At 44.5% G+C, this 17,537-nt stretch overlaps 1 pseudogene; it reads right to left on the bottom strand.

Annotated features, from left to right (window-relative positions):
* Window positions 1-12,087: 12,087 nt before the first annotated feature.
* The window catches only part of LOC139024876 (uncharacterized), a 12,604-nt pseudogene continuing 7,154 nt past the window's right edge, over window positions 12,088-17,537 (bottom strand).

Raw genomic sequence — 17,537 nt, forward strand, 5'->3', positions numbered from 1 at the left:
CAGTCACAGTGGCTATAACCGTCTGTGTCTACAGTAGGTAGGCCCTACACACCCCTCCCTGTTGCGACCTAATAGCTATTAACAGTCACCAGTGGCTACAGTGCAGACAGAGTTCAGTGTGTCAAATCGGAGGCATGTTGTCGGTCCTCTGGCAGTCTCTATGGGGGTACCACAGGGTTCAATTCTCGGGGCCGACTGCTTTTCTCTGTATACATCAATGATGTGCTCTTGCTGCGGCGATTCCCTGATCCCACCTCTACGCAGACGACACCTCTATATACTTCCGGCCCTTCCTTGGACACTGTGCTATCTAACCTCCAACGAGCTTCAATGCCATAACAACACTCCTTCCGTGCCTCCAACTGCTCTTAAACGCTAGTTAAAACCAAATGCATGCTTTTCAACCGTTCGCTGCCTGCACCCGCACGCCCGACTAGCATCACCACCCTGACGGTTCCGACCTAGAATATGTGACATCTATAAGTCCTAGGTGTCTGGCATAGACTGCAAACTCCCTTCCAGACTCATATCAAACATCTCCAATCAAAATCAAATCAAGAATCGGCTTTCTATTCCGCAACAAAGCCTCCTTCACTCACGCCGCCAAACTTACCCTAGTAAAACTGACTATCCTACCGATCCTCGACTTCGGCGATGTCATCTACAAAATAGCTTCCAATACTCTACTCAGCAAAACTGGATGCCAGTTTCATCACAGTGCCGTATTCGTTTTGTTACTAAAGCACCTTACAAGACCCACCACTCGACCTGTATGCCTAGAATCGGCTGCCCTCCTACTGGTTGTCGTTCGACCCACTGGCTCCAGTCACTCTACACAAGGCTATTGCTAGTAAAGTGGCCTGCCTTATCTCAGTTCACTGGTCACGATGGCATACACCCACCCGCAGACATAGCGCTCCAGGGCAGGTGTATCTCACTGATTCATCCCTAAAGCCAAACCTATTTGGACGCCTTTCCTTCCAGTTCTCTGCTGCCTGCGACTGGAACGAATTGCAAAAATCTCTGAAGTTGGAGACTTTTATCTCCGCTTCAACAACTTAAAAATCTGCTATCCAGCAGCTAAACCGATCGCTGCAAGCTGTACATAGTCCATCTGTTAAAACTACGCCATCCAATTTACCCTACCTCACCCCATACTGCTTCTTATTTATTTATTTACTTTTCTGCCATCTTTTGTCCACACCAGTAGTCTCTTCTGCACAATGATCATCTGTGATTGTATCATCCAGCTGTTAATCTGCTAAACTGTGTACAATTTCGATTTATTGCCTACCTCCATGCTGTTTGCACACATTGTATATAGATTCTCAGTTTTTTTTTCGACCCATGTTATTGACTTGTTTATGTTTAGCTCCCATGTGTAACTCTGTGTTGTCTTGTCACACTGCTATGCTTTATTGTGGACCAGGTCCAGGCTAAACTGTTCTCAACTACATACCTGGTTAAAAGTGAATAAAAAATAAATAAAATAAAAACAGTGGCTATAACCTGTTTGTCTACAGTAGGCCCTACAACACCCCCTCTGGTCTGGACCTAATAGCTATTAACAGTCACAGTGCTATAACCTGTGTGTCTACAGTAGGCCCTAACAACACCCCTCTGGTTGGACCTAATAGCTATTTAACAGTCACAGTGGCTATAACCTGCTCTTGTCTACAGTAGGCCCCACAACACCCCTCTGTGTGGACCTAATAGCTATTACAGTCACAGTGGCTATAACCTGTCTTGTCTAAGTAGGCCCACAACACCCCTCTGGTGTGGACCTAATAGCTATTAACAGTCACAGTGGCCTATACCTGTCTGTGTCTAAGTAGGCCCTACAACACCCTCTGGTTGGACCTAATAGCTATTAACAGTCACAGTGGCTATAACCTGTCTGTGTCACAGTAGCCTACAACACCCCTCTGGTTGGACTAATAGCTATTACAGTCACAGTGGCTATAACCTGTCTGTGTCTAAGTAGGCCCTACAACACCCCTCTGTTGGACCTAATAGCTAATAACAGTCACAGTGGCTATAACCTGTCGTGGTCTATAGTAGGCCCTACAACACCCCTCTGGTTGACCTAATAGCTATTACAGTCACAGTGGCTATAACCTGTCTGTGTCTACAGTAGGCCCTACAACACCCCTCTGGTTGAACCTAACAATAACCACTTGACAGTCACAGTGGCTAAAAGAGAGAGAGAAATGCTATTGAATGACAGTGATGGGTGTTTAATGGCTTACACAGGCAGTGGCTACAAGGTACAGTGGTTCAGACTACAGATGCAGCATCTTAATTGATCATTCCGTGTTGTTGCAGGACATTTTTCTGCACAGCAGAAATGCAAACGTGTAGTGTTTGAGGTTTGAAAAGGAGTTCTAAAGTTAAGTATTTCCGCTTAAAATATTGAGACTTGAAAAATGTATCAACCCCTAATCTAAACAAATGTCCTTTAATTATAATCCACATATCAAAAGTCACATTGCCGTTGTTGTAAGACTATTTTCCTGGTGTGTGAAACTTGCTCATATTATGGCATCTGTTGTCACGTTCGTCATAAGGGATGGACCAAGGCGCAGCGTGGTAGAGTTCCACATATTTAATAAATCGAAACTCACAACACAAACAAACAAGCACAAACGAAACGTGACGTTCTGGACTACTCACAGGCAGCTACACAAACACAAGATCCCACAAAGCACAAAGGGGAAATGGCTGCCTAAATATGATCCCCAATCAGAGACAACGATAAACAGCTGCCTCTGATTGGGAACCATAACAGGCCGACATCGACATATAAACGCCTAGATGACCCACCCTTAATCACACCCCGACCTAACCAACATAGAGAATAAAAGCTCTCTATGGTCAGGGTGTGACATCTATCCAGTTTTAAACAGACTGTAATAAACGTAACATGGTCTCATGAAAATTAAAATTATTGTTGTTATATTTAGTATGTCACCTGGGCTGATATACAGTATTAGTTCTAAACTCAGCAAAAAAAGAAACATCCCTTTTTCAGGACCCTGTCTTTCAAAGTAATTGTAGAAATCAAAAATAACTTCACAATCTTGTTGTGAAGTGTTTAAACACTGTTCCCATTGCTGTTCAATGAACCATAAACAATTAATGAACACGCACCCGTGGAACGGTCGTTAAGACACTAACAGCTTACAGACGGTAGGAGATTAAGGTCACAGTTATGAAACTTAGGACACTAACTAACTACTGACTCTGAAAAACACCAAAGAAAGATGCCTAGGGTCCCTGCTCATCTGCGTAACGTGCCTTAGGCATGCTGCAGAGGAGGCATGAGGACTGCAGATGTGGCCAGGGCAATACATTTCAATGTCCGTACCGTGAGACGCTTGAGACAGCGCTAGAGAGACAGGATGGACAGCTGATCGTCCTCGCAGTGGCAGACCACGTGTAACAACACCTGCACAGGATCGGTACATTCAAACATCACACCTGCAGGACAGGTACAGGATGGCAACAAACAACTGCCCGAGTTACACCAGGAACGCACAATCCCTCCATCAGTGCTCAGACTGTCGGGCAATAGGCTGAGAAGGCTGGACTGAGGCTTGTAGGGCTGTTGTAAGGCAGGTCCTCAACAGACATCACAATGGTCATGGTCTGGGGCAGTGTGTTTCACAGCATAACGACTGAGCTTGTTGTCATTGCAGGCAACTCTCAATGCTGGTGCGTTACAGGGAAGACATCCTCCTCCCTCATGTGGTACCCTTCCTGCAGGCTCATCCTGACATGACCCTCCGGTATGACAATGCCACCAGTCATACTTCTCGTTCTGTGCGTGATTTCCTGCAAGACAGGAATGTCAGTGTTCTGCCATGGCCAGCGAAGAGCCCGGATCTCAATCCATTGAGCACGTCTGGGATCTTTTGGATCAGAGGGTGAGGGCTAGGGCCATTCCCCCAGAATGTCCGGGAACTTGCAGGTGCCTTGGTAGAAGAGTGGGGTAACATCTCACAGCAAGAACTGGCAAATATGGTGCAGTCCATTAGGAGGAGATCACTCAGTACTTAATGCAGCTGGTGGCCACACCAGATACTGACTGTTACTTTTGATTTTGAACCCCTTTTGTTCGGGGACACATTATTCAATTTCTGTTAGTACACGTCTGTGGACTTGTTCAGGTTATATCTCTGTTGTTGAATCTTGTTTTGTTCATACAAATATTTACACATGTTAAGTTTTCCTGAAAATGAACGCAGTTGACAGTGACAGGACGTTTCTTTTTTTTTGTGCTAAGTTTATGTTACTGATGGGTTCATGTTTATACCGTACTTCTAGAGTTTAGGGTGGTAGCAACAAGTGAACGCAACCTTCTATAATGTCAGGTAAGATTTTACGAGGTCCCAGTTTGATTCAAAGCTGATGCCATCATGAGGATATGTCATGAATAGTAACAATGTTCTCAAAAAAGTGTTTGATAATGTCACTGAAGAAGGTTAGCTCACATGGACTACATTTCAACCCACAGAGAAACCCAGAAGGATTGTATGAGCGAGCAGAGGTTGTTGCAGGAAGAAGTGCAGTCTGGGACATGAAGTCTGAATGAGCATAAATTGTAAACAACTTTGAGACCGTTATCATGGTCATATATTTTTCATCCATTATACACTGCTCAAAAAATAAAGGGAACACTTAAACAACACAATGTAACTCCAAGTCAATCACACTTCTGTGAAATCAAACTGTCCACTTAAGAAGCAACACTGATTGACAATAAATTTCACATGCTGTTGTGCAAATGGAATAGACAAAAGGTGGAATTATAGGCAATTAGCAAGACACCCCAATAAAGGAGTGGTTCTGCAGGTGGTGACCACAGACCACTTCTCAGTTCCTATGCTTCCTGGCTTATGTTTGGTCACTTTGAATGCTGGCGGTGCTTTCACTCTAGTGGTAGCTGAGACGGAGTCTACAAACCCACACAAGTGGCTCAGGTAGTGCAGCTCATCCAGGATGGCACATCAATGCGAGCTGTGGCAAGAAGGTTTGCTGTGTCTGTCAGCGTAGTGTCCAGAGCATGGAGGCGCTACCAGGAGACAGGCCAGTACATCAGGAGACGTGGAGGAGGCCGTAGGAGGGCAACAAACCCAGCAGCAGGACCGCTACCTCCGCCTGTGAAGTAGATAATAAACAAAAGTGAAATAAACAATAAAATGAACAGTAAACATTACACTCACAGAAGTTCCAAAAGATTAAAACATTTCAAATGTCTCTATTGTTACACAGTGTTGTAACGATGTGCAAATAGTGAAAGTACAGAAGGGAAAATAAATAAACATAATTATGGGTTGTATTACAATGGGTTTGTTCTTCATTGGTTGCCCTTTTCTTTTGGCAACATGTCACACATCTTGCTGCTGTGGTTGCACAATGTGGTATTTTACTCAATAGATATGGGAGTTTATCAAAATGGCTTGTTTCAAATTCCTTGTGGGTCTGTGTAATCTGAGGGAAATCTGTCTCTCTAATATGGTCATACATTTGGCAGGAGGTTAAGAAGTGCAGCTCAGTTTCCACCTCATTTTGTGGGCAGTGTGCACATAGCCTGTCTTCTCTTGAGAGCCAGGTCTGCCTACGGCGATCTTTTCAATATAAATCTATGCTCACTGAGTCTGTAGTCTGTACATAGTGAAAGCTTTCCTTCAGTTTGGGTCAGTCACAGTGGTCAGGTATTCTGCCACTGTGTACTCTCTGTTGGGCCAAATAGCATTCTAGTTTGCTTAGTTTTTTTTGTGAATTCTTTCCAATCTGTCAAGTAATTATCTTTTTGTTTTTCCATGATATGGTTGGTTCTAATTGTATCTCTGTCCTGAGGCTCTGTGGGTCTGTTTGTGTTTGTGAACAGAGCCCCAGGACCAGCTTGCTTAGGGGACTTTTCTCCACGTTCATCTCTCAGTAGGTGATGGCTTGTTATGGAAGTTTTGGGAATTGCTCCTCTTTAGGTGGTTGTAGAATTGAACGTCTCTTTTCTGGATTTTGATAATTACCAGGTATCGGCCTAATTCTGCTCTGCAAGCATTATTTGGTGTTTTACATTGTACACAAAGGATATGTTTGCAGAATTCTGCATGAAGTCTCAATTTGGTGTTTGTCCCATTTTGTGAATTATTGGTTGGTGAGCAGACCCCAGACTTCACAACCATAAAGGGCAATGGGTTCTATAACTGATTCAAGTATTTTTAGCCAGATCCTAATTGGTATGTCGAATTTGATGTTCCTTTGATGGCGTAGAAGGACCTTCTTGCTTGTGTCTCTCAGATCGTTCACACTGATTTGTGAAGTTACCTGTGGCGCTGATGTTTGGCCAAAGTATGTATCGTTTTTGTGTGCTGTAGTGCAACGTGTCTAGATGGAATTTGTATTTGCGGTCCTGTCAACTGGACCTTTTTTGGAACACCATTATTTGGTCTTACTGAGATTTACTGTCAGGGCCCAGGTCTGACAGAATCTGTGCAGAATATCTGGTGCTGCTGTAGGCCCTCCTTGGTTGGGGACAGAAGCACCAGATCATCAGCAAAGGGGGTCAAATTCGTCTGCACTTTGTGGACGGGTGATCAATCATTGGGTCCAAATATTGGGGGCGATGCCAGAGCTAAGGATGATGTTTGAGAGTTTTTAGTATAGCCAATTGGAATTTGTTGTCTGTATATTTGATCATTTCATTAAGGATACCATCAACACCATAATCCTTTTTGGTTGGAGGGTTTATATTTTGTCTGTAGTTCATTCAAGGTAATTGGAGAATCCAGTGGGTTCTGGTAGTCTTTAATAGTTGATTCTAAGATTTTGAATTGATCATGTATATGTTTTTGCTCTTTCTTCTTGTTATAGAGTCAAAGAGATTGGAGAAGTGGTTTACCCATACATCTCCACTTTGGATATATAACTCTTCGTGTTGTTGTTTGTTTAGTGTTTTCCAATTTCTATGGATTCTTCAATTACATTGAGCTGATTTCTGACGTGCTGTTCCTTGTTTTTCCGTAGTGTATTTCTGTATTGTTTTAGTGATTCACCATAGTGAAGTGCAGACTCAGGTTTTCTGGGTCTCTCTCGTTCCCGCTCTCTCCCTCTCTCGTTCCCTCTCTCTCCTCTCTCTCTCTCCCCCATCTCTCTCTGTTTCTTTCTCTCTCTCTCTGTTTCTCTCTCTCTCCCCCATCCCTCCCTCTCTCTCTTCCCATCCCTCTTTCTCTCTCCCCTTTTCTCTATCCCTCCCTCCCTTCCCCTGTCCCTCCGCTCCTTAATGCAGGGTGTCAAAGTCAAATGGACGGAGGGCCAAATAAAAAATTAGCTACAAGCCGAGGGCCGGACCTGTTCGAATGTTCATATGAAAATTTTTTTAAATGACGCATATAGTCTAGTAACCTAATTGAACCTACTGAAAACCTAAACAAATATATTCCATATATGATCAGATAAAATAAAGCATATTTTCTTATGCTCTGTCAGTAATCTTTAATTTTCAACAGACACAAAAGACAAATTTCCTTATATAAAAATTCCACCATAACATGAACATTAAATGAAAAGAATACCGGTATCGTCAAGGCAACCCATCAGTAGCCTATATTTTCTATTTTAGCGAAAGGGGGCTAAATTTACTTCAAAGAAAAAAACAATAATAGCAATTTTCTATCTTTTTCCCTTTTTCACAAGCTGCTCTTTTAGATTTGATGGACAATGGTCTACTCTCTCGGCAATGGTGTTTCTGCTCAGACTCATCCATTTAAAAAAAGTTGCCTTTTTTCTGGGCAAACTTCGTCACAAAACTTTAATCATGCAGTTTTTTGATGAATCTCCCTCCGTAAATGGCCGGGCTGATTTAGCGATCTTTCTGCCAAATAAAAACTGGCCTTGGACAGCAGCCTGGCCTGTGGATTGGGCTTTTTTGAACAGAGCCTCTGTCGAGATTGCGGGCCTCGTTTTAATCTCGTGCCTTTTGTTAGCCTTTTGTTCATGTCCATAGTCTTGTTTTTGTCCGCGTGTTTCGTTCAATAATGTCGTTCTCAAGATTATACTCTTTCACGTACCGCCACACTTTCTCCACACAGAGACACACAGGTTTTTCCAGCTACCTCCCTGAAACATATACTCCGACTCCCACCTTTTGTGAAAAACCCCGTTTTCGTCAGTGTCCACCTTCCGATTTTGCCATTTTTGATGGGTATACTGAAAGTTTAATTTTACTGTGATGCTGACGACTGCTGTGCAATAAATATTGAAAGAAGCAGCCCTACTCGCCGATCGGTGGGTCCACCGTGGCATGTGGGGAAATGATTAGGGTCTTGGTCGTGGTAAAAGATCTGGCGGCTGCCGGCTTGCTGCGGTCTGCGGGCCGGTTCTAAATAATAAATCAAGATCAATCCCAGGGCCGTAAAAAAACCTTTCTCAGCGGCCCGGATGTGGCCCGCGGGCCTTGACTCTGACATATGTGCCTAATCGGTAATTACTCTGACCGGTTCCCTCCCTCTGACTAAGTGGATATTGTGTGGCCGTGACATTAAAATGTATGCGAATATTGAAGAAGGGTGTTGAATGTAAACATGGTAATGTGTGTGTGTGTATGTGTGGTATATATATATATATATGTAATGTTTGTGTTATCATAAGGTTTTCTGGAGATTACAACATGCACAATTTCTCTTGGCAGTTAGAGAGGTCTGTTGTAGACCATAGTGTTTAACTTTGTGCAGAGAGTCCTGTATGAGACATAGTGGTTAACTCTCTGAGCGTCTGTATTGAACCATATAGTGTTAAACTCTGTGAGAGTCAGTGTGAGACATGAGTGTTAACCTCTGAGAGTCAGTGTATGAGAACATAGTGTGTTAATCTGGTGAGAGTCTGTGTGAGACCAAGTGTTAACTTCTGTGAGAGTCTGTGGTGAGACCAGTGTTAACTCTGTGAAGGCATCTGTCTGTATGAGACATAGTGTTAACTCTGTGAGAGTCTGTATGAGACATAGTGTTTACTTTGTGAGAGTCTGTATGAGACAGTGTTAACTCTGTGAGAGAGTCTGTATGAGACATAGTGTTAACTCTGTGAGAGTCTGTATGAGACATAGTGTTTACTTTGTGAGAGTCTGTATGAGACAGTGTTAGCAGTGGCTGTGTTAGAGAGCATCACGCCCATGATGCATTGTGGATAAATGGTGACTGACTGATCTACAAATAACAACAAGTAGTTATTTATGAGTAGAGGTGCTTTGTAGATCAGTCAGTCGCCTTCAGTCGCCTTCACTGGGTTTCAGTAAGCCACTGTGCTGGGTCCTTATCTGTGATGGTAGTGTCTCTAGTCACAGAACATAGCAGTTATGAAGGAGTCCATTCTGATTCATGGGGACTCTACAACCTCGTCCAGCCCTAGCACCAGCTGTGTTTCAGAGCTTAAAGCCACTCTGTGTTAGGAGGCTGTGTGATGGAACTGTAACCATCCATTTTTACCAGGTGGCGTGACCAATGATTGTCCCTGTACATTATGTCACTGAGATTCTATGACCTGTACGTTAGAATTACCATATTATGATGATTATCAACTTAAATCCTTTGTGTTCCGTCCTGTTTCTGTGCTGGAACATTATGTCAGTGGACATCTGTGGCCTGTACATTAGAATTCCTACAATTTAGTATAAATTAAGAATTTTAATATGGCTATTAGCGATGAGTCCGAGCCACTGTCCTGTGGGTCTCAGATGGAACCTTATGTCAGTGAGCTGTCGTGACCGGTACGTTAGGATTCCTAGAGTTAGCATATTATGATGATTCACATTTTCCCGCTGTATTTCACGCAGTATCCACAGACACAACTGTCACGCCCTGACCTGAGATATCTCTGTTTTCTTTATATTTTGGTTAGGTCAGGGTGTGACTAGGGTGGATTACGCTAGTTTTTGTATTGTCTAGGGTTTTTTGTATGTCTAGGGGTTTTTGTATGTCTATGTTGGCCTGATATGGTTCCCAATCAGAGGCAGCTGTTTATCGTTGTCTCTGATTGGGGATCATATTTAGGTAGCCATTTCCACTTTGGTGTTTGTGGGTTCTTATTCTATGTTTAGTTGCCTGTCTGCACTATTCATATAGCTTCGTTCGTTTTGTCCTGGCTATCAATAGAGTCAGAGATGGGGAGGGGGGGGGGATTATTTAACTGTTTGAAGAGGAAGGGTTTCAGATATTTTCTGCAGATGCTGTCCTWGCTTCAGGGGGAAGCTGGTTATATCATAGGGGRGGGAGGGTCAAGAGACCAGAGGTGGCAGAACGGAGTGCTCGGGTTGGGCTGTAGGGTTTGAGGGGCAGTTCCTCTTGCTGTTCCGTAGGTAAGCACCATAGTCTTTTAGTGGATGTGAGCTTCGACTGGAAGTCAGTGGAGTGTGCGGAGGAGCAGAGTGGGAGAACTGGGAAGGTTGAACACCAGGTCAGTGTTCTGGATAAATTGCAGGGTTTGATGACACAAGKAGAGAGCCCAGCCAATAGAGAGTTGCAGTAGTCCAGWCGGGAGAAGACAASTGCCTGGATTAGAACCTGTGTCTCTTCCTGTGTGAGGTAGGGTCGTACTCTGTGGATGTTGTAGAGCATGAACCTACAGGAACGGGCCACCGCCTTGATGTTAGTTGAGAACGACAGGGTGTTGTCCTGGGTCATACCAAGGTTCTTTTCAATCTGGGAGGGTGACACCGTGGAGTTTTTCAACCATGATGGAGGTCTTTGAGCGGGCAGGCCTTCCCCGGGAGGAAGAACAGCTCTGTCTTGTTGAGGTTGAGCTTGAGGTGGTGGACCGACATCCAAGTTGAGATATCTGCCAGGCACGCAGAGATGTGTCGCCACCTGACCTGAGAGTCAGAAGGGGGGGGGTTGTTAAGTATCATCTGCATAGCAATGATAGGAGAGACCATGAGAGGATATGACAGAGCCGAGTGACTTGGTTTAAAGAGAGCGAGCGAGAGAGGAGAGGACCTAGAATCGAGCTCTGTGGGACACGAATAGTGAGAGTCTCGCAGACAGAGCTCCTCTCCACGTTACCTGGCAGGAGTGGCCTGCCAATTCAAGAGTGTGCAGAGCCTGTGATGCCCAGCCCTGAGAGGGTGGATAGGAGGATCTGATGGTTCACAGTGTCGAAGGCAGCGGATAGATCTAGGAGGATGAGAACAGAGGAGAGAGAGTCCGCTTTGGCAGTGTGGAGTGCCTCCGTGACATAGAGAAGAGCAGTCTTGGTTGAGTGATCCGTCTTGAAGCCTGACTGGTTAGCGTCAAGATGATCGTTTTAAGAAAGATAATGAGAAAGTTGATCAGAGACAGCACACTTAAGTTTTTTGGAAAGAATACAAAGGGATACAGTTCAAAGATTTGTGATGTCAGATGAGTCGATTATTGGTTTTCTGAGGGGAGCGACTCGGGCCATTTTGAAGTCAGAGGAGACACAGTGGTCAGGGATGAGTTGATGAGGGAAGTGAAGAATGGGAGAAGGTCTCCAGAGATGGTCTGGAGAAGAGAGGAGATATGGGTGTCGAGCAGGCAGGTTGTCAGATGGCCAGACCTCACTAGTTGCAGGTAGTCATCTGGAGAGAGATGGGAGACAGATCAAGGCATCGAGTAGTTATGTGTGATGGAGACCAGTGGACTTAATAATAGGCTGAGGGAATGAGTAGTGGATTTCATCAACCTTCTTTTCAGAGTGGTTGACAAATTAGACCGCAGACAGGGAGGACGGAGCGGTGAAGGATTAAGGAGGGAGAAGAAGGTGGAAAAGAGTTTCCTAAGGTTAGAGGCAGAAGCTTGACATTTAGAGTGGTAGAAAGTGGCTTTAGCAGCAGATACAGAGGAATATAAGGTAGAGAGGGGGGGAGTGAAAGGATGAGATCTCCTCCAGAAGTTTAGTTTTCCTCCATTTTTGTTCAGCTGCCCGCAGCCCTGTTCTGTAAGCACGCAATGAGTCACTCAGTCACGGAGAAGGAGGGGAGAGCCGGCCGGGAGGAAAGGGGACAGTGTGAGTATAAGATGCGGAAAGGGAGGAGAGCAGGGTCGAAGAGGCAGAATCAGGAGGGTGAAGGATTTAGCAGAAGGGAGAGATGATAAGAGAAGAGAGTAGTGGGAGAGAGAGAAGATTGTGACAGCGTTTGACTATCAGGGAAGGGGCTGAGTGGCTAGGGTTGGAGGAAAGGGAGACAGAAAAGGAAACAAAGTAGTGATCAGAGACCTGGAGGGGAGGGTTGCAGTGAGATTCGTAGAACAGCCTATAGTAAAAATGAGGTCAAACGTGTTGCCTGCCTTATGAGTTGGAAGGGATTGGGAAATGGGGTTCAYGAAGAGGTCAAAAGAGGCAAGGAGGGGAAAGAGAGTTGGACAGAAATGAATCGAAGGTAGACGTCGGGAGGTTGAAATCACCAAGGGCGAAGAACGGTGAGCCATCGTCAGAAAATCAGTTTATCAAGGTGTCAAGCTCATTTAGGAATTATCCAACGTCATCTGMTGGGTGATAGATGACAATAATGTRCAACTTGAGTGGACACGTGACAGTGACAAAATCAAATTCAAATGAGGAGATGGAGAGGTGAGACAGGGAGAAAAGACAAATTAGTTGCCCTGTGCCATCACCGTGACGACCATCAACGCTCTCATCCGTCTCGGACCACGAGAGAAAACGTAGCCAGATGAAGAAAGGTCAGCTGGACTAGCAGTGTTCTCTGGGTTGATCCATGTCTCCGTCAGGGACAAACAGCCAAGGGACTGAAGGGCAGCGTAGGCTGAGATGAACGTGGCGTTCTTGACCGCAGATTGGCAGTTTAAAATGTTGCCAGAGACCAGGAATTCCACATGGGTTGTGCGTGCAGGGTACTCTAAATTAGAAGGGTTGCAGCCAAGGGGTGGGGAGTGTCTCTAAAGACTACAGGGAGAGGTGCGAACAGGTATAGAAAAATACACCTAGTTGCCAAAGCTACAAAATTAGCAAAYAAATMTGATAATCTGTAAATAACTGGGAAAAGATACTCAAGCGAGAGAGTGGTGTGGAATCTTCCTCTCTTTCCTTCCTCYAACACCTTGGCAAAACTGTCTTTGTTTCTGCGACAAAATCGCCTCTGGCACAACCACCGCTTATAGCTGCTGCTGAGAAACCAGTGGAGACTGAAGAACTGACACTAATTGCTAATTGCCTAACAGAGATGGAGAGCACACCTCCCTGTTCTAATTGCTGATTGCCTAGGAGAGGTGAAACCACTCCCCCTCCAATACAGCCACTGATTACCAAAACAAGTCACAAATTGCCCTGCCCTTTAATCCGGGTTCATGTGTCAACAACTATCTGCAAATGATGAGCAGTCAGCAGTTCACACACCAAGTAGACCACTGGGAAGACAGGCAGCACTTAAACCATAACAGATAAAGACAAAACAATTATACTTATCAGCTGGCAGGCAGACAGACACTGGACAAGTTTCTGAGTGACAGAGTGAGGGCTTTGCATAGGTACTTTGTTGCTGTATTTTGTGGGACTAGAAAAAACAGCCTGGAATGTAAAATAGCGTTTATTAACCGGTTTCCCATGCTTTTAAAATAACGGTTCTGTTCCGGAACAGTATGGAACACTGTCGTTCCCGGTTCCATTTCTGTTCCTTGAATTATTTATTMTCTTCTAAATTTTTCAGGTGTGTTCCCTGAACCGGTTCCAACCCCTGGTGTGTGTTTAACAATGAGTGCATCCATTCTGTCGCGTTCACTGGCACTAAATAGGGTCATGGCTCCTGTGGCAGATAGAGAGTAGTGTGAGGGTAAAACATGTGCCAGTTCCCTGCTCTGTTCAGGTTGTGACACGCTGGTGATTGATCATCCGCTAACTAACCGTTTACCTGTCGGAAGGGTACTCAGACTACATAAAGACTTCATTACCCATTCATAACATATTCATAAGCAGTACATAAACATGTCATAATCAACAACAATGTTCCTTATTATTCAATCTAAAAGTTAAATACTGTTATTTAATTTCCTGGTTCATTGAGTACAGAATTAGCTGTGAATGTTCAGTACGATMCTTGTGTAGGAGCGGTTTGCTCACTGCAGGTTGGTATTATTGATTGTGCCAGCATAGTGCTAGTCTCTCCCAATAGACAGTCGTGGGTTGGCTGCAAGCGAAGCGAGGCTAGCTCAAGCTAGCTAGCCCCTGGGTCTCAGAGTGATAATACACTATTGATTCATTCAAGACTCGGCCAGACCACCCTCCTCTGCAGGTACTGTAAGCAGTTAAGCCTCTCTCTCTCTTTGTCTTTCTATCTCTCTCCTCCCCTCTCGACTCCTCTCACTCTCTCTCTCTCTCTCTCTCTCTCTTTCTCTCTCTAGTGTTCTCTATCTAGCTTTCTCTCTCTCTCTCGCTCCCCTCTCTCTTTCATCACTCCTCCTCACCCCTCTATCTCTGGATTGGAATTATTCTCCCTGGCCCAGCCTCCTCAGTCCTCAGCTCTTTCACAAACCACAATCAGAGATTGGACTAGAGCTAGGCTAATCAAGAGTAGCACCGTTCAAACCACAGAAGGCTGTAGTCATAGAAATTGAATCTATTTATTATATTTCTATGTCTCAATCAGTGTGCTGTTGTCTCCACAGCAGGGCGTACTGCTTGATGTGATACTTGATGTGATACTAGTGTTAATTAGCTTCCTGAACCCCCTTAGCTGCACAAGAGGCTCTCCCATAATGGTTGAGTAGTTGAGGGGGTCAAGGGGTTAAATATGAAGCTACATACAGTACACACAGTCCATTAGTATTGTAGCTAGATTGTTGAAGAGGTCAAGGGGGTGGATATGGAGCTAGGCTAGCTGTTGAGGTGGGCAGGCAGTTGTCTGTTTCACTTTTTGAGGTGCTGATGGGATATGAGAGAGGTKGTGTGAGAGGRATTCAGACACTAAGATGGGATCTTAGAGAGGTACTGTAGTGTGAGAGGTATTTCCGACACGAAGATGGGATATGTGAGAGGTACTGTAGTGTGAGAGGCATTCAGACTCTAATGTAGGGTGAGAGGAATTCCAGACTCTATGATGGGATATGAGAGAGGTAGTGGGAGATTATTCCGACACTAAGATGGGATATTTGAGAGGTACTGTAATTTGTGTGAGAGGCATTCAGACCTCTAAGATGGATATGTAAGAGGTAGTCGTGAGAGGCATTCAGACTCTAAGATGGGATATGAGAGAGGTGTGTGAAGAGGCATTCATTCACTTAAGATGGGAGGACAAGTTAAACCCTTCAGAACGCTTTCAACAAGAAGATAACATTTTTCTGCCAGCTTCCACTCGTGTTCTCCATAGGAGCTGAACACCTCTTACTTACCTGTTCCAGTCTGGTCCTCTGTAAAGCACTTTGGTAGGTCAAATGTTTTGGTTGGCACATTTAAAGCCAATTGTGGCTTCAGATTGATACTCTGCTGCGAACATGTCTGTCTGCACACGTGTATTGTGTCTTCAAGCCATAAAGCCTTCCATCCCTGCATGAGAGGTTTTTTGTCCTCTTGTCTTTTTGGGGGGAGTCAGAGAGAGATGTTTTCTTTATGTCTTTGTCAGTCTGCTTGAGGCATGATCTGTGGTCAGCTATGTCTCTACTGTTCTTCTCATTATCATGACACAAGGCGAGTCCAGATGCGAACGGTTGGAGTCTTACAATATTTATTAATCCAATAGGGTTAGAAGGGCTAGGCAAGAGAATGGTCGTGGACAGGCAAAAGGTCTAAACCAGTTCAGAGTCCGGGAGGTACAGAGTGGCAGACAGGCTCAGGTCTGTGCAGGCCGAATGGTCCGGCAGGCGGGTACAGAGTCCAGAAACAGGCAAGGGTCAAAACTGGGAGGACTAGAAAAAGGAGAATAGCAAAGGCAGAGGACCGGAAAACCGCTGGTTGACTTGGAACGTACAAGGCAACTGGCACAGAGATGACAGAAACACAGGAATTACACTGTACAGAGAGACAGGAAACACAGGGATAATACACTGGTACAGAGAGACAGAAACACAGGGTATATACACTGGTACAGAGAGACAGGAAACACAGGGATATATACACTGGTACAGAGAGACAGGAAACACAGGGATATATACACTGGACAGAGAGACAGGAAACACAGGGATATATACACTGTACAGAGAGACAGAAAGACAGGGAACACAGGGATATATACACTGGGGAAAATAAGCGACACCTGGAGGGGTGGAACCAATAATGTGGACAGGTGAAACTGATCAGGGTGTGACACTCATAGCACGTCAGATACAAGCTGATATGACTGCTATAGACATCCTTGCCCAGAGACACTGAGTCTGCCTCCTAAATGCCACCCTATTCSAMATAAAATGAATTACTAGACGTGCTTGCAGGACACCTATGGGCCCTGGTCAAAAGTAGCGCTCTACAGTTGCCATTTAGGACAAATACTAACCCAACCCTGAACACAGGAGCTAGACAGCCTATCCCAAGGAGGCACTCCTGACTAACCCTGAACAGAGAGAGGAGAGATKTGTCTCAAATGTCACCCTATTTCCTGTATTGTGCACTACTTTTGACCAGAGTCCTATGGGCCCCGGTGCAAAAAGTAGTGCACTACATAGGGAATAGGGTMCCATTTGAGAGTCAGGTGAGATCTCTTTCCTCCTCAACCTTTCTTTTGGTTTGGTGGTGTGCTGGAGGTACAGACTGCAGTCGTCTCTGGTTTTAGTGACAGATAAAATGTCCTCTCATCCAGTAAGGAGTCTAGGTAGATTGGTCATACTGTAGTGATGTGCTGGTTGACTCATAGCCCACACTGTTGTGATATCTGGGGGGCGGGTGGGTTTAGGGTCGTTCAACATTGATTGGATGAAGAGAATAAAAAACAACAACAYTACCTTATAAAAATCCTTAACTTATATAAATTGTACAATTTATATCTTTACGCTACGTTGAGATGTTTAATTTCATTGGCATCAGACAAGCCTATAAGCTTTTGGGGCATAACTGTACGCTCGCCAGATAGCCAGATAGCCTACACGCCACAAGAGGAAGCTAGCGGTGCCGGCGATGGTGTCATGATTGTGAGGCACTGTATAAATTCAACAGTAACAAGATGGGGACTTTAAATAGGCACATGGCACATCAAGGGATCTGTAGCCTACTGTACTAAACTCAGCAAAAACAACAACAATCCCTTTTTCAGGACCCTGTCTTTCAAAGATAATTCGTAAAAATCCAGACGGCTGGATTAACAACAAGTTAAGCTTATTTTGATGTATTACACTTGTGATTCATGAAAGTTAAATATTTATAGTAATTTAATTTGAATGGCGCTCTGCAATTTCCCCGGATGTTGTCAAATTAATCCCGCTAAAGGGGTTTGATCCCTAGAAGTTTTTAATTGTCTACCGTCTGTAAGTTGTTAGTGTCTTAACGACCGTTCCACAGGTGCATGTTCATTAATTGTTTATGGTTCAGAACAAGCTGGGAAACAGTGTTAAACCTTTAAAATGAAGATCTGTGAAGTTATTGGA

This window comes from Salvelinus sp. IW2-2015, unplaced genomic scaffold (genome assembly GCF_002910315.2).
Source record: "Salvelinus sp. IW2-2015 unplaced genomic scaffold, ASM291031v2 Un_scaffold1973, whole genome shotgun sequence".
NCBI lineage: Eukaryota > Metazoa > Chordata > Actinopteri > Salmoniformes > Salmonidae > Salvelinus > Salvelinus sp. IW2-2015.